Source organism: Corvus brachyrhynchos, unplaced genomic scaffold (genome assembly GCF_000691975.1).
Source record: "Corvus brachyrhynchos isolate BGI_N302 unplaced genomic scaffold, ASM69197v1 scaffold408, whole genome shotgun sequence".
NCBI lineage: Eukaryota > Metazoa > Chordata > Aves > Passeriformes > Corvidae > Corvus > Corvus brachyrhynchos.
Genome location: NW_008239759.1, coordinates 1,460,758 through 1,475,404, shown reverse-complemented (window position 1 = coordinate 1,475,404; position 14,647 = coordinate 1,460,758). Strand labels below are relative to the sequence as shown.

Genomic DNA, 14,647 nt, shown 5'->3' with positions numbered 1-14,647 from the left:
GGCTGGATTGTTTAATGTTTGCTTTTCTGTGTGAACTGAGAATAGCTCTAGCTATACAAAATGGAAATCTGTGATTTCATTCCTATTGTACAGGGTTGCAAGAAAGGTCCTTTTTCACATTAGTAAGTTTGACTTGTGGGACATTACTTGATCTAAGGCAAAATTTTGTATGTTACAAAAAAGAACGAAACAGACTACAGTGAACATTACATGCCCAATTGTGCAATATCTACTTTGTTCTCATTTCTATAACTTTTAACAGAGATGAAAATGCAGTCAGAACCTTGTCCTTTAATTTAGTCTTCAATTTAATTACTCTCCCCTGCCCCTCCCTTCCCTGTGCTGAAAATTTTCTGGAGTAAGTCCTTCACTGACATCCACTGGGAGGTCATCCATAATCTAATATGAACCTCTTTTTACATAACACAAGTGGCACAAGAAGGAAAAATAACAAAAAATTTTAAAAGGCCCAGACAATGGCCTGATTTCCAAATTAACTCAGTTCCATCAGTGTTCACTGGTTTTGATTAGATCTGAATGCTTTGAATTTCTGAAAAGTTAGGTCTCCTAATACTTTAAGCACTGCTCCCAAAAAATAAGCTACAATTTGCTTGGAAACAAGTACACTGAAGAAGTAAAGCAAAAAGAAACGTGAAACATTTGGCTACATAATTAAACTCTAATTAAAGTGACCACAGGTCCACTTTTCTGTAAAACTTTTTAAAATTTTCTGAGGTAAATAATCAGTAAATTGGTAATTCAGGGATTCTATGATGATTTTACATCAATATATAATGACGAAATTGAGCAAAGTGAGTTTTCCATAATGCTTGTTATTTATGGTGACTAAAAACAGGGCAACTACAGAAGCAGAAACAGTCAACACAACTCCTGTCAGTTTGGCAGAGCACAGCTGGAACCTCAAAGCTGTGAACATTCCCCTCGATGTGTATAATTGTAATGCACAGCAGAGAAACAGGGAGAAACAACTTTCTGCTCTCTTGAAAGACAGAAATTCAAAGCTGTCAGAAAAATTTCAGGCTGCATAACTGCTAATAAGGAATACTAGCACGAACTTTTAAACAGGGAATTGCAATGGCATATACTGACTATTACTGAGATCAGAAACCATCCGTCTCTCACATCACCTGTGTGACTGGGCATCAAAGAAGCAGTGCTTTAGTCCACCTTCTGGAAAAATCCTAGCCATGCAGTGTGAGAAGCTGGAAAACCAACCATGGGAAGGAGACTGTCATCTTTCTCATCCTCAGGACACAGAGGCAAAGTGTGCACAAAGAAGTAGTTACAAAATTTCATCTTTCGGAGATATCAATTCAGCAAACCTTACAAGTACTCAAGTTTTTTTACACATAATGCAACCCAGAGGCAAGTGTCCTCTTCCCCAGTCAGCATGGTAGAGCTGGATCCAAGTGTATATCCTGTACACGCAAATCTTGCACAAGTTAGCCAAATTCTGGAATTGCAAAGCTAGGAAATGGACAATTTTGTAACACTGATTTTGAAATATTTTTTTCTTCTAAGAAACACTTAGTTGCATTGTGCAACTTCTCAGTTTGGCTCAGCATTACATAAACTGCTAAGTGGATCTAGTTTTATTTTGTATATGAAGGTTAAAACCAGGAGAATTTACTAACACACCAGAAACAATCAGCGTTATAGCTGGGATTGTTGTGATTCCCAAGAAATGATTATTACCATCACATAGCATCCAGCCTCTCCCTGAAGAAAGCCAAACAAGCACTGGCCATCCTGGCCTAACTCTGTCACTCTCTTCATGATTCCCAGCCATGCTAAGTGTCCCCATAACTTTCCTCCCTTTTTGTATTGCACTTTATTCTCCTCCACAGGGTTTATCTTTCCTTGCAATCCCTCACCTACTCTGTAGTTATGTTTCCACCCATGCCATCACTCACTCTTCTTCCTCAATACAAGCAATGCACAGCTCCATTACCACAGGTGATGCCAGCCCTGCAGTAAGGCTGCCAGACAAAAGACCACCTTCCTTCAGGCTTAAAGGAAGGCCCTTTAAAACACATACTTCCCTACCTCTCCATCAAATCACTGTCACACACCACTCATTGTCCAGGGACAGCAAAATGAGGACCTCACAGTAAGGAACTACCTGCAATACATCCTTCCTTCCCACTGCCAGAAGCAAAACAACCATGGCAAGTTTACCAGGCAGTCTACCCTACTATTTTTAGATAATTAAAAAATATATATATACATTTGCAAAACTTGCAAGGAGTAACTTGTAAGTCACGATGATGAGGGATATGAAGCTCAATATGTGGAGACAGGAGAATTTATGAGTGAATTGCTTCCGCCAGCAGAAAAGGGGGAGTTAAAGGATTCAACTGTCAGAGGGCATAAATTCCAAGTTCTTCCTAAATAACTTTCTTTTGAAAGCTTTTTAAGCTTTAACAGAATACAGGCCTGCTTTAATATTTATTGATGCCTATTTTATAACAGATTCTAAGGTTCAATACAGGAAAAACAAACCAGGGAAGTCCAGCTGTGAGATTTTGCTTAAACCTTTTTTTCTTTTCAATTTTGTTTCCAAAACTGAAAGGGAAAGTTAGCAATACTTGTCTTTTAAGTAATCAAAGTTACACAGGGAGAAGTATACAAATTACCTTTGACAGCTGAGTTTTATTTACACAGTTTGTGAATTTCAGGCCAGTAAAGACAGATTGGTTATATCCTTTGCTTTAGTTCTCACCCTTTTAAAAACTTCAAGCACAGTGCCATTTTTATAGAGTCTCATGAAAAACATTATTTACAATAATGTAAATACATTATTTACAATCCTTTAATTATAAAACTCACATGGACTCATTTTCTCCTGAGGTAAGATACAACTTCAAACCAGCAGACCAGTAGCCTTTTATGACTAACATAAATGTAGAGCATGGGATTATTTGCATTTCAAACTGTAACCAAAATACTTTGTAGTTGCTAGATGATTACAGATTAGATGAAGATCCTTAAGACAATTGGTGTGGTCTTTATCTCTACCAGAAAGCCTGCTGGAGGATGTGCACTAGTGCTAAAAGAGGATATAAATTCTGAGGAAACAAATTCCCAGTTTTAGGCCAGAAATCAGTATTTTCTGTTTCTGCACGATAAACATGTCATCAAGCAGTCCTTGGGAAACTAATGCTTGTGCTTAAAGAAGAGAATTTATGTTCAGAGGGATACTTCAAGAGATCCTTTATTTTTTTAGATTCACATTCCTGTTCTTTTACTACCACGTGCTTTTCTGTAGGCAAAGATTACATGAAGATAAAGTGTTATTAAAAAAAAAAAAAATTACAAGACAGATTAAAATCCTTGTTTTTCAGATTATTGTGGGTAGGTCACTGGAAATAGTATTCAACTTCCAAGAGCAATAGGAAAGAGCTACCTTGGATGCTGAGCTATCCCAAATACAGAATTCAAGAGCTGCCCTAGGCATGTTCTAAGACCCTTTTCTGCCTGAGTGGGTACTCCCAGATACTGAACCCAGGTTGTGACAGTGACAGTACTGCAGTTAAAACCAAGCAAGAAAGGAAATCCCCCAAGTTCATCTTCTCCTACCAGTTAAACATACTGTCACAATCAAAAATATTGCTCAGTTTGTTTCTCATTTCTTCTTGGGTTCATAGGACTGAATGAGTCATTCAAAGTTACTCAGAGATGCCTATGGCAACTAATGGCAATGTGAAAGTACCTGCATGTCTAAATTAACAGGCCTGTGTGCTTTAAAAAAAACTATCCTAGGCATCCAGCAACACTTTCAGAGCCAGACATCTCCAAAAGCAAGCCCAGTACCCCTTCATACACATAAACTGCATAACACAAGGAAGGTGCAACCCTGAACATGACTTTTTAGTGATAACTAAAGAACAGGTAAATACAGAGTATGTTCCCAAGTGAAGTCCTTTCCTGGTAAGTTTCCTGAGTGTTTTGGTCTTGGAACAAAAGAATGCAATAAATCAAACTTATAATTCAATCCTTATTAACATTTTTCAGTATGCACTAAGTCCCTAGTATTCTTGCAGTACGTTTATTTGTTTTGCTAACAAAGACACCTGTAACAGAGTCACCATGAATCCACCACAGCCCCCCTTGCTGTGGGGATGCCCCTCTGGTTTCAACATACGTACCTGCCACCCTTCGGAGCCTCCTGAACACCCCACAGCTGGGAAGCTGTCAGAGACACGTCCTTTCTGAAAAGGGGTAAGAAACAGGTTTTGACATCAGTACCACATAATCCTGAATGGCAGGTTCTGATATGGGAATTATAATATATCCTCCCTCAAAAGTTTGGCTTTTCCAGATTACCAGGGCAGAGCATTCCAGACAAAAACCAGAACTGCTACATTTGCATCCAATGAGCCAAGATCCTGACGTTGCACTTAACACAAAAGATATTAAGCAGACCTGATAAAAAGCAGACATATCAGCCCTTTTAAAATTCAATTTGTTTCTCCTATCCCAAGCTGGCTGATACATACTCAGTACAAAATTATTCAGCACTTGCATTACAGTAGCAATTACTGATACTGGAAGAGTCTGGGACCCCTCACATGCTGGTACAGGATGTACTAAAGAAAGGTTAGACACCAGCCAGCCCCACACACAACTACCGTTACTAAATTCATACAGAGCAGTTCCAACACTCTCCTGCATTATTAAAGAACTGTATGATGCACAAGCTTAGGAAAGAGGATCTGGACATGGACAACGAAACCTGGCATGCTCGTATTTATTTTGCTGTAATCACAGGAGAAGAATGGGCCACTCTGAAGCCATCACAACTGGGCGCAACAACGCATTTATCCCAAGACTATTCCAGGTAACATGCTTCTAATATGCAGACCCATAAGACTGTTACATCAGACTATATTCAGCATACGTATTTCCTAGTGTTCATCCAAGCACTTTTAGAATGGTCTGAGCCATGTGAAGGGACAGTGTTTTTTAAATGCAAGTCATTGTGGGTCTGAAGTAGATTTTACTGAAGTCAACAGTAAGGAGGTTCCCAAAGATGCAAGTGGTTAAGATGGTGCACCTGACAAAAAAATCTTCACTGCACTTCTGAAGACTTCATTCTTGATCCAGAAGATTGTAATGATTCACAAGACAGAGGCCCGAGAAGAAAAAGGCCAGAGAAAATTTTAAGAAACAGCTCAATACTGCAGGTCTCTAAGGAAAGGGAGAGCCTGATACAGGGTCTTTTCCAGAGATCTTCAACAGTCCATGCTTTGTGGCTACCAATATGGTAAAAGGCATCAAACAGCTACATCAAACCCACTTTTGCTTACAAAACAGTATTTTCAGTATCTTTTGGGTCTTTTGGGCTATAAAGAGGGCAAGCCAGTCTGATTCTCCCCACAATCTTTTTTCAACAAGATACACCACAAAAATCCATCACCCACCTGTGTTATTACCAACTGGCTACTTTTCACAAACGGTAGCAGAATATAACTGACTTATTTTTGGTATAAAAAGATCCCATCCACTTTTCATTCTGTTGAAAACAAACCAGAGCAGGCAAACTGTAAATCATCCAATCAGTTATGAAGCTCTCCACAAACCAATTTACACCAGATCATCTCTATGGCTGTAGCTACTCAATATTTAAGTGAACACGTAAAATTTACAAAAAATTCCTGCTTGCCACAAGAGGACATCAATCAACATAGCCAGTCAGTATGACTACAGGAGTTTTCAGATCCCAGTATGCCTCCTTATAGTTTACTGCTCACACAGCAAACTATAATCATCTACTTTGGCTGCAGGTACCTCAAGGGAAAAAGAAAATTCTCTTTTGCCTCTCTTGAGAAAGAGCTTCCAGCAGCCTATAGCTTGTACAAGCACTTTTCACTGTAACAAAGCACTTGCATCTAAATGAATTGCTACAGTAGGTGTGAAACTCCTCTGAGAAGTCTAGCAGCAAATTAGCTAACCTATATACTTTCCTGGCTTACTTTAAACAGCCTTACATGGAGGTTTTCAAGTCTCCACAAATAGCTCCAGGTTTCTGAACTGTGATCTGAGGTCACTGGGGACTGAAAGACAGGTAGGCAGATGGCTGGAGGTCAGGCGAGCTCTCAGCCAGCCTCTGGATCTCCACAGAGAGGGAATGATGCAGACCAACTGCTGGACTTCCAAGCTGTGGCACCTCAGCTCAAGAACTCTGCTCCCAAGAGTAGTCCATCCCTCCTCAGTGTGGTCCTTGGGAAGCGGTCACTAACCACCAGTGTTTCTTGCAGAGAAGCCCACAGACATGGGGCTGGATGTGAGAGGGTGGCTGGGCTAAGGTGAAGAAGGGTGGTTTGTAAGTAGGGCCTCATTTCTCGCCTTTGGTCATACTGCCATTGGCTGCTTGTGAGGACACCATTTGTAGCCATGCTGCACACATGAGTAACTACTCCCTGCTTGCCAGAAGCTATGACATAATTAAGCCCTTTAACCCAACTTGAGTATGAAATTAAACATCCATGTAAGCACTGCAGGTTGGCAGACATCCTTCAGGTCCTCTTGTTTGACCCAAACCTCACAGGTGATCCTTTACAGCAGGCACCGCAGGAGCTCCTTAACAAACCTTAGACCCTCTGTCAGGTTTTAAGAGTACTTAAGTCTAAACTTACCAGGAAAAAAAACCCCAAAACTGTTTCTTCTGGCAACAATTACTTAAAGCTTGAGGAGAAGAACTACACCTCGAATAGCTCATTATTTTGACAACTGTGACTAAGTCTTCAAAGATTAAAGAAAACACCTACTGGATTATAACTGAAAGACAGCCTGGAATACATTATGTAGAATGAAAGGATAGTCACCTTAACGAAAATTTTCATCAAAGATCCACAATCCTTCATATATGTGTTTGCATACACTTTATTTATTTGAAGACCTTCTCATCTGTCAAATTCCAAAGCACATTAATGCATTACAAGGTACTTCAGGCTGTCACATCCTACTTGCATTAAAAAAAAAAAATCCAAAGAACAACTAACATGTACTACTTTTCTTTCTGCACATCAATTACCATCCAGATCAGTAGCATTTCTTTCATTTTCTGTTCAAGCACATGCCTGCTGTAACCGTGTCCTAGTGATTCTAACCGAAAAGAAGAAAGGAAATTTAAGAAAACTAGTTTATAAACAAATTTTCTTTACTCAGAGGTCTCTTAGGGAGCCCATAGAGGCAAATTTTACGTTTGAGAACATTTCTAGTGTTACAGCATTATACACTAACCTTTGTGAAATACGATTTCCAGATAAATATACCTTGATGATCACAACTAGAGCTGTATTTGCTACCTATATCTCAAGTCAGCCACAATCTACACATACCAGCTTTCTTAGAAAAACTATTTTAAAAGCTTACATGGAAGCCACAATAAAGCCAACATACAGCTATGAATAACTAAGGCTGCACAGACAGCTGCCCATAGACAGTGTCTCTCACTTAGAACTTTCCTGTGAATGCTGTGTGTGGTTTAGAGTTTCAAATGACATGAAAAGGTAGGCTAGACTACAAACTTCAAGAACAGTGCATATTACCATCAATTATATTTAAATAATTGATCTGACATACCAAAGTAACAGTTGCTGACACGGCCATAACTTCCACTGCTCCCACCCACTCTGGATGGGGCTGATTACACCTGCTAACCACCTGTGCAAGACACCGGGGGGTGAAAAATCAAGTAACAAACATGCTACAAGACTTAAAGAGCAAAGCTCAAATGTTTTTTCCCCTTTCCTGCCTGCAAAGTTTACTTTTCATAAAAACATCTTTATTTCACAGACCCATTTACTGGCCTATCAACACCCTTCTACTTTTTCTAAAGATTATAAGAAAGATAAGTACATGAGCTTTAACCTGAAGCAGAGGCCCATCCTAAACCTTGTTCTGAAACAACAAAGTAAAAAAGCTCTGTTAGGTCTCAAAAAGACATCTCAATCTAGCCCAAACTGTGCTGGGGTCCTCAGTTTTAATTCCTGTCACCTTGGCCCTCCTCAGATCTCACAAGCATCTTCAAAAAAGCCAAGAAAAACAGAGACTAAACTGGTGACACAGAGATACAAATGCCTTCTGTATCCAATGGCAAAATACAAATATCAAGATTGGGCCAGCTACTGCCATGATGAGAGTTTCTCCATTTTTAAGGATATTAAGAGAATCTGTAGTTAAGCAACTTCCTTGGTGTAAAAAAAAATCCCATCCAGCTTTCATTCTGTTGAAAACAAACCAGAGCAGGCAAACTGTAAATCATCCGATAAGTTATGAAGCGCTCCACAAACCAATTTACACCTTAACTTCCATAAAACTGAACAGGAGCTTTCATGATAGTATCTATGCATCCCAACCCTTCTTCAGGAAAGGATTTGGTTCTGAATCAAATTCCAGTAAAGGTAGAGAAAAAACTGTGTGAGAGCAAGAGCCACAGTGCAGGAGAGAAGAAACGAGGATGCACAAATGCATAAAGAAAGTAACAAGTACAAGCACTTTTGCTTCAGATTAATCTTTTTAAACCACCACTGCAGGAACATGTAAAATTTTTATGTATTCATATAACCTTTGCTTAGGGAAGGAAACAATTCAGAATATTCTGGTCAATAAAAACATAGTCTTTGAAGAGCAGAGATCACTGTGACCACCTCCATATTCACCAATTTTTTTTACTTCAGCAAGGTCAAAATAAAGGAGACAACTACTAAGCCTCTCGTCATAAAATCCCATGTAATTGGCGTCTTCTCCTTCTATCAGAAAAGGAGCAATCCTGGAAATTATTTGCCGGTTAAAAAACCTGCACAAGAATTAACAGCAGGTAAGCCTTCAAATCTTACTCTTGGTATTCAACGAAAAGTAACTGGAAACGGAAGTCTAAATTCTGCCTGTATTTTTCGCTGATGTTCTTTATCAGATGTTCTTTAAGCTCTCTAAAAGAAAATCAAGAGTTAAAAAGCCCTAAAAACCCCACAAAACCATGTGTCTTACCCAAAAGACTATCAGCTGCCAATTATGGGGAAACACTTCCTAATATTAGTAAGAGAAGTTACCTACTTCTGTATTCATTCTGACAACACACCAACCCAGGAAAGCTAAAACTAAGGTCAATATGCTGTACTATACCACCTGTTTTCTTAAGAGCTCAGATCAAATATTTTGTCCCTTTCAGAGAACGCCATTTGTTGCTTTTCAACTATACAATACTACAGCATTTCCTGTTTTTACTTTTCCGGATTCTTTACATAAACTGCATTAGCAGTGCTTACAGGTGATAGTTGAATATATTTAAGAGAGTTATCTAAACATAGATTACAAAACACCTAGATTTCACAGTATTTCATATTTAGTATTTTTCAGTGCTGCCTTGGTATTTTTTTCTCTTGCCTTGAGAAACACAACGCCCCTTGACAAAAAAAACGAAAACAATACCAAAAAAAACCACCAACACCAAAAAAAACCCCACACAGGCAAGGAAAAGACATGAAGAATCTTTAGTGTTCTTTAGAACTGAGTATTTTACCATCCTGATAGTGCAGAAAAACCCAGTTATTCAGTATCAGAGTCTAGTTTTTCAGGCTTTCAAGCCAGTTTTTAACAAAACATGCCAGTTACTGACAGGTCCCAGACTCTGAAGTTTCTTGACTCTCAGAGGAGGCAAATACGACAACAACCTTTTGCCCACAGGAGCAATTTTCAGTACCAAAACATCTTTGGCAAGTTTGCCCACTGAGAACACTCAACTTGGTAAGCTGTATATATCCCTACACACTGTCAATACCATGCACTGCTCAGGGACACAAACAATGAGACAACACAATGCAAAACCAGCTTTAAACTAACTTTAAAAGCACATTCAAAACACTGCCTTCCTTTTTCTTTTTTTCCTAAAGTTATTTGGCATTAAGTGGAACAGAAGGAAAAAGAGGAGTAATTTTCATCTCAGCACATAAAACTACAAGCCAGTACTTCTTCAACTGCCCAGCAAAACCTTTTACACCTTAAAGAGAAGCCTTGGAAGAGGTTACCTGTCCGTCTGAGAAAAAGCTTCTGTGCTGAAAAAAACCATGCAACTTCAGTTCGAGGAGCCAGAGAATCAGCTCCCTGGTTGTGTAAGACATAGCACAACTTCCCTGAGGGAGCTGCACAAGGTTGCTGAAGTAGGGAATTTGTACCAAGTTATTCAAAACAGTGGAGAAGTAACGAAAACAAAACTTAACTGTGTTTGGCTATGTAAAAGTCAGAAATTGAACCTTGCAGAAGTATTTACTGTTAAAAAAAATCCCAATTAAAATTCACAGATGGAATTCACCCATTTTTTTGTAAAACCAAAACAAAACTCTTTATGTCCAAAAAAACCCTAAAAAGCTATAGAAAGGGATTTCCTCAAGCACTACAAGTTCTGTAAGGACATCTCTGATTTATGAACAGGTAAAATTTGTTCTACTTCTGAGCATCTCTATCTTACTACCCTGCATCACGCCTGCCTTATCACACTTGCCACTTTGAAATTATCTACCCCTCATGTTCAATTGCACAAATCATAATGCAATGAGAATGTCAATCGAACTGGTTAGAATGATACTTCATAGCATGATAAAAACACGCCCATTCAATAGTAAGACAACCAGAATGGACCACAGGAAATTAATACATTCTTGAATCCTCCTGTACCACACTCCCAGTTACATTTGGGATGAAGAACTACAACAACCAAATGCCAAACAGGTCAGTTTTGGATGCAGAGAGGGCATGGAAGCATCAACCCTCCCAGTGCTTCACCTGTCACTCCACAGAGCTGCTTCTACTGCCCAACACACACAACCAGCTTTGCATTTGACATGAATCATGCTGCCTGAACAGTAAAATCTGCAATTCTTCCTCCATCTGCCATTACACACATTTAAGGTGGTGCAGTAAAGCCCTCTTTCAAAACACTTTTTCCTCAAGTAATTGTATTTCTATGGCAGTTAGCTGAAGAGTCACCATCAAATGCTGTCAATTCTCTCTCCAAAGCTCCAAGCTGAAGCCAGTGCCTCTATGCATGTGCTGTTTGTTTTGTAAGCTGTTTTCTCAGAACAAGTTTCACCACTCGTGTTTCCATACGACAGAGACAGGGGTGTTAAGACTTACACAGAACATGAATTCCTTTTTTCCTGTCACCCAGTCGTGGGATAAAGTCATACAGGGAATCTTCTCAAAGCAAACCCAGTCTTGGCTTCTGAACTTATTTCCACTGAAAACCTGATACAGAATAAAGAATTAACCACAACAACAAAACATACTAAAAGTGGTAATTTCCCTCAGGTCTGCTTACCCTTCCATTAATAAAAATAACAGAAACATCTTTTTTTCTACCTTCCATACCCATTCTTTGATACCTGACTTTCAGACAACAAATGTAAAATTCTATTTTCAGATACCACATCAACAGCACAAAGAAGCAACGCAGTTTTCAAGTTTTCGTTGCACTGACACAAGTAGAGTTTGACATTCTCAGCTCTCATGCCTGCTCTACCACCAGGTAACTATTTTTTTCCTCTTCCTCCTGCAGTATACCACTTGCAGTATGAGGTAACTCACTCTTGTTAATACAGCACATTTAGGCTCTATAGGTCCTAGACACCAGCTGATAAATTACATGAACATCTGAGTTTTAAGACACTCATCATAAATTTAGCAGTGTACCAGGGTAAATGGCTTAAAACAATCATTTCCTGGTTCCCCAAACAGGGCTGGGAAATACAAGCAAGATAACTGCTTTTCTTCCTTACAGTTTCAAGATGTTCAGCCTGCTTACTTACACTGTCCTGCCTCTGGCCACTCCTGTCCTCTGGTCTCCATCCATCCCTAATTCCCAGCCCAGACCTATTCCAGAGGTCAACTGATCAACTTCCAAAGGCTAAAAATGTAGTCTGGGGAGGTGCTGGATCAAGGGAGTTTAAATCCACCCACAGTGCCCCTTTCAGCAGCCATGCTAGCCTGTGGCAGTTGAAATGTAAGTGGAACACCACAGGAGACATTAAGTCTGGGCCTTCCTTGGGCAGGGGAAAAAAGAAAATGGGAATGGCAAATAAGTGTTAAGACTCACTCCAAGTCCTCCTTGCCTCATCTCAGGGCCAATATAAGAAAAAGTGAGGAAGAGATAAGCCATCCTGGCCCATAAAAGAAAACGCTGAAGGACTGAGGGCTGTATATTATTAGGCCTGTGACACATGTAATGCAGCTCTCCCCTCTAATGCTGCACAGCAGCCACCAGGTATGGACCTTTCTGCAGGATTGCTTGCCAAAAAAAGATGTTGAAAAGACAGAAGTCCACCCAAGGGTAATACCACTTCCCCAAAGAATAAATACTGCTCTTCTGCTGCAATACCATTAGAAAAACAATTTACTTTATTCTGCCAGTGATAAGCGACTACAATTCCTTCTCATCAGCTAAACCCTGGCCACAAGCACGTTAACCCTTAAATTTCCTTGCATATTTAAGAAACTCCACTGTCTCTGAAGGACTGGCAAAGATCACATATCATGGTAAAACCGCATGTCCCAGCCAACCTCACTCAAAAACGGACATACAAAGTTTAGGGTCAAAATTCAGAATTCACCACACACTGCAAAGGTCATTTTAAATAGCTGAGATCTTGACAAGAGATTATCTCCAACAGCAAAATACAACTCATATTTTCTTGCCAAGCATGACAGAAATGCAGTAAAATAGCCCTGAAATTTAAGGAATCATCATTTCACCTTAACAGATACACTTAATGCAGGCAGCTTCAGCAGCAAGCATTTTAAAAGGTTTGGGATTTCGCTGTGCTTAAGGTTCTGCTAGGTCAGAACCGAATTATCCTTTTTTACTGTGTTAAAACCTTTACATCAACCCTTGCATTTTTTATGCTGAAAAGTAACAGAACCATACTTCTGAAATAAGCTGCTAGTGCTTTCCACAGACAGTACAGACATGGGCTTTTACAAATCATCCTTAGATTATTTTACTGTTGCTCACTAACAACCTTTGCTGTTTTTTGAACTATGTACAGCCAGGGAATCTGCACTCTTCTGTAAGATATACAAAGAAATTATAGATACCAGCAAATACAAAAATGTTTGCACAGAAAAGAATTTGTTAAACATAAGCAGAATTCAGTTAGCAACAACTCAGCAATGACTGACTCTAGAGTTTGGAAAAAAGAAAAAAAAACCCAACCAAAACCAAAACCCTCTGACTCTGGGGTATCTTCCACAGATGCAGTGATTCATCATGTGCTGTTACATCTATTCTACGGGATTATAGAGCATCGATCTTAACTGTTCCTGCCTCAATACAACCCTTGTGTTGATATTAACAGTGCAAAGGTCATTCTGACCTTTACCTAGTAACTGGGTATCAGGTTTTGCCCATATTACTGCTTTCCGTACGTCCAAAAACACAGGTGCAGATCTCTCAGTACAAGTGCTTCAGGTTTCACATGAAATTATGTGTGAGCATGTCAGGGACAGGATTAATAGAAGCTTTGCTCGCAGAACATTCTCATGAGCATTACTGGGATTTTAACTCCTACAAAGCCGAAAAAGAGCTTTTTCTTATGCCAAATGAAATGCTGCAGAGAGAGTAATTATTACACTCGACGATTAACTTTCAAAACCTTGTTTGCACTATCATTACAGATATTTTAACAGGAGAAATAGGAGATACATACACCACAGAGGTTCTGCCTCAAACTTTGTTGACAAAGCACATAATTACTGCAAGTTTCTAGCCTTTGAAAGCTGAATTTGAGGGGTTTTAGTATTACAGAAAAGCAGAACTGGAAAATTACATGAAGGCATTAGAGGCAAGATGAGATTTATGTGTTTCCTCCAAGGTTTAGTGCTCAACAGAGAAACAAATCTTTCCTTGGCAAAGCTGACCTCCAAATGCCACAGCAACCACCATTCATGTCTTATCTCAAACCACAGATTCCCACCCCAAAACACTTACAGCTTTCACATTTCAAATGCCAGAGTGGAAAAATTAGGTTAAGCTCAGCCAAACGCAAAAATTAATCCCAGACAAGAGAGATTATGTTAGAGAATTCAGTGGAAATTAATGTGACTCGTGAACCAGATTCTGCATAGGTGTTCAAGCCATTAGCTGCTTCCCTGTATCCCTTTATATCCTTCTGAGGTCGTCACATTACCAGAAAATATGCAAAGAAGAACATCCTTGAGACTGCTACATCCTCTTTCCTTGCTGCACAACACAGAACACGTAGAGACAGGAGTCAAGAAGATAACCTTCATTGTCTATATTCCAAGTGTCATTCTACACTGCAAAATATCCTTCTCTTCTAAAGTGCACTTAATAGAGCAAGAAACAAACAAAAGCCCCCATACAGCCTATAAAATAAATGGGCCCTGTCTACAAAACAAAACGAAAAATCATCCTTCTACATTAATTCAAATCAATTAAACTTTTAAGTGGAAAGTTCTTTGTGGATGTATTAATTTTCTAAATTTAAATTTCAATTGTTATGCAGCTCATTTGCTAAAAGTCTGGTGTTTTGTTTTGGGTCTGTTGGTTTTGGTTTTTTGGGTTTTTTTGGGTTTTTTTTTTTGGTTTTTTTTTTTTTTTTTTAATAAG

At 39.2% G+C, this 14,647-nt stretch overlaps 1 protein-coding gene across 14 annotated transcripts in view; it reads right to left on the bottom strand.

Moving 5' to 3' along the window:
* SEMA4D (semaphorin 4D) overlaps positions 1 to 14,647 on the bottom strand; it is a 99,718-nt gene that overhangs the window by 41,771 nt on the left and 43,300 nt on the right. For 11 of the 14 annotated variants that reach the window (XR_001864757.1, XR_001864758.1, XR_001864759.1 and 8 more), the window contains one exon: positions 4,170 to 4,232. The exons of 2 other annotated variants lie outside the window; for them this stretch is intronic. The gene's annotated coding sequence lies outside the window, so the exon portion shown is untranslated. Of the gene's footprint in view, positions 1 to 4,169; positions 4,233 to 5,444; positions 5,469 to 14,647 lie in introns of those variants that run through there. One more of the 14 variants, XM_017742734.1, reaches the window with a different exon arrangement.